Raw genomic sequence first — 3434 nt, 5'->3', positions numbered from 1 at the left:
TGTGAGTCAAATGAAGCAGATGAAAAGCAGCAGCTCACAGTGAAGAACAGCCAACATGGGGAACTGTCTTTAAGTGAACCATGGAAGACACTAAGGAGTTTTCCTTGTCTCCAAGAGACCACAGTTGTGCTTTCAGTAAGTTATCTAAGGCATTCATTAACATAAAGAACTGTAACTTAATTGCTTGTCAGTTAATTTGAGATGCATGTCATCTTTGAAAAGATGTTTTTTAAGTTTTCTGAGGCAGCTGCCAATGATGGTGGAGGGGCAGGTTCTAGTGCTGGATGGATGAAGCCATCTTCTGGGCCAGCTGATGGCCATTGTGACAAAACAGGTACTGCTGGACCCAAAGGTGGTGGTCGTATGCTGCAAAGGCATCAGCATTCCTGACAGTTTCTACAGAAACAAGTTAAATCACCTGACTTTTCTCTGAAAATGGATGAACACCAGCCTACCACTTCCTGTGGTCCCTACCACTTCCTGTGGCCCCTACCACTTCTGACTAGAGCCATATCTTTTGGTGTACTGTGTGAGGCATGCTGTCCCACAAGAACAAGTGAAGCCAGGCTTCCCTGAAACACCTCAGGATGGTCAATGGAATCCCTCCACCTTATGACCAGAAAAAGTGGATGGTGGTCCCTGCCTCCCTGAAGCCCAACCAAAAGTTTGCTTACCTGGGGCATCTGGACTATGAGGTCCACCTAGAATATGAGGTCACTGGAAGTATCAGCTGTGACAACCACCCTGAAGGAGAAGCAGAAGGAGAAGAAAGAAGCAGCAGATCCTGAGGCTACAGAAACAAGCAGAAAAGAATGTAGAGAAGAAAATCACAAAGTCCATAGACATACCCAAGACAAATGGGCTCCCTGTGTGTGCCCACTAAAAACTGTTTATGCCTTAAATGATTTAAAAAAAAAAAAAGATTTTATGACAGATCTTGCTCAGGAAAGGGAGTCCTTGACCAACAGTGGAGCATCCATAGCCCCAGCTGGAGATTCTGGCACAGATCCAGATCTAAGGGGCCTGAAATATTCTCTGAATTCTTGGGGATCCTCTTTAATAAAATATGAAAAATTGCCAGGCCATGGTGCAATGCTCCTTTAATCCCAGTACTTGAGAGGCAGAGGCAGACAGATATCTGTGAATCCAAGCCAGCCTGGGTACTACATAGCTGGTTCCAGGCCAGCCTGGGCTACATAGCAAGACCCTATTTCACAAATAATACTAAATAAATATTAATAAAATGATATTTTAAAAATTTCAACATTAGATACAAATATAAACAAAATGACTTGCTATAAGTTTCAAAATTCATACATCATTCTTCTGATGTCTCTAGACAATTTACCTAAAAGACTTACACAGAAATGCTTCCTTATTAAAATGATGGCTTCCTTTAACTGTCTAGAATACTCTATGGCTCCCAGATCACAGAGTTCATACAAAAATGAAACTAAAGTTGAAGCTTTTTCCATTCATTTCTACGTATCAAGATGATTGTATGTGGATGTAACATAGACTTATCTACACAGAACACATTGTAGTATCAACAGTAGTATGTATTTATTACATATTACTAATAGTCTGACATTTAATCTGCTCTCTCTTTATCGTGTGTGTGTGTGTGTGTGTGTATGTGTGTGTGTTTCTATTTCTGACCAATTTCTTTATAGTTCAAGCTTTGTGATCAGTCCCTAAGAAACCAAAGTGCTGCTAACACTGACACAGCATTCCAAGAATCTCAGTTCACAGCCAGTCACTCTGTGTCTTTGACATGCCTAATAAGAAACACCTGGCTCAACGTTCAAATATCTTTTTGGAAAGTGATACTTGATTCTTCTTATTTTTCACACATACACATCCATTACCACCACCACCGTAAGTGATAGCTTGCTCCATTGACTAAGGACCATTTCCAACATAAATTTAGGATGGATTTATATCCAATAGAGTAGCTCCTAGCCTAGAGTTGATGAAGTTCAATAAATATTCAAATGGAAGAACAACAAACAAATACATGGATTATATAACCCAAGATTTGGTGTGTGCAGAAATTAAATCACATAGACTGATGCTTTTCCATGTACATTTCAAATCCCAACCAGAAATAAGAGTTCTGATGCATGAAGCCCTGACACCTGGAAGCTCCTCCCCATGCCTCCTGCCTGGCTGCCGAGATCTCCCAAACTTAGAAGTCCTGGATCCCTGACACCACAGGCACACCAAGTCACACCACTGTCCTTTCTTGTTATTCTCTAAAGTTCATCTAGAGTCATCATCTGCTTTCTGTGCCCAAATTTGCTGAATTCCATGTTCTGGCCCCCTTGCAGCCTCTTTTTTGTTGTTCTGTTTGTTTGTTTGTTTGTTTGTTTGTTTGTTGCTTAAAGTTTTTGAGACAGAATCTCCCTATAATCCCAGCTGGCCTAGAACACACTATGTGGACCAGGCTGGCCTCATTCTCACTAAGATTTGCCTAAATCTGCCTTCCAAGTGCTGGGATTTATGGTGTGCATCACCACAACTGGCCAGCTGCCCATTTTTAACCACTTCACAATGTCAATGGAGTCCTTCAACTGCTCCCTCCTAATTCCTCCTTCCCCGTGAACTAGCAGGGAAAAAAAATACCAAGCACAAGGCTGTCATCAAGTTTACTGAAGGCATTATCAAAAGAGCTATAGGCAAGGTTGAGGGAACAAAAACAAATTGGTGATATACCCAGGTGTCAGAAATAGTCAAAAATCATTGCCACTCCAGAACTGAAGAGGGCAAAAATGGGCAACAGTGTCACCCAGAGCCTGAAAAGAGTTTGGAACTACAGAAACTTCGACCATATAATGCAATCATTGCCAACACTGCCACCACGCAAAATTAAGAAGAAAATACCACAGCATTCTTCTCCCCTCGCCTTACTTTACCATGCCGTACATTCCCTTTGTCTGAACACAAATTGGAGCCCAAGGGCAAGAGAACTGTAGTCAGAGAATGCATAGAGATGAAACTCCTCCTGGAGCACCAGGCATGGTACAGATCAAACCAAGAGAACTGCAGTCAGGGTATGCAGAGACATGAGGCTCATGGAGCACACAGGGTAAAGGGCATGGTGTGGGTCAAAGCAAGAGCACCGGGAAGCAAACAGACTAACCAGTGCTGTCTGCCTTTTTGGCCACTCAGCATCCACCTTGACCTTCTCCTGGATAAAGAACTTTCAGTCTCCATACAGGAAAAGCACAGTCTTGGCAGCCACTGTATCACAACTGAGTCATGTCAGTTCTGTCACACTTTCTACCGAAACATAAATTATGCTAGCCACCATTACTTGTCTTTATAAAAGTCAAGATGGAAAGTGGAAATAATTCATTAACTTAAAACTAGTTGTTCTGGGGGGCTCAGTGGTTAAGAACACTGGCTGTTCTTGCAGAAGACCCGGGTTCGAA

At 42.2% G+C, this 3434-nt stretch overlaps 1 pseudogene; it reads left to right on the top strand.

Annotated features, from left to right (window-relative positions):
- Positions 1-256: 256 nt before the first annotated feature.
- On the top strand, positions 257-883 carry LOC103730613 (annotated as a pseudogene).
- The last annotated feature ends 2551 nt before the right edge of the window (positions 884-3434 follow it).

Source organism: Nannospalax galili, unplaced genomic scaffold (assembly GCF_000622305.1).
Source record: "Nannospalax galili isolate Female #2095 unplaced genomic scaffold, S.galili_v1.0 scaffold413, whole genome shotgun sequence".
NCBI classification, from domain to species: domain Eukaryota; kingdom Metazoa; phylum Chordata; class Mammalia; order Rodentia; family Spalacidae; genus Nannospalax; species Nannospalax galili.
The sequence above is the reverse complement of the archived record's forward strand: the minus strand, read 5'-3'. Positions and strand labels throughout refer to the sequence as shown.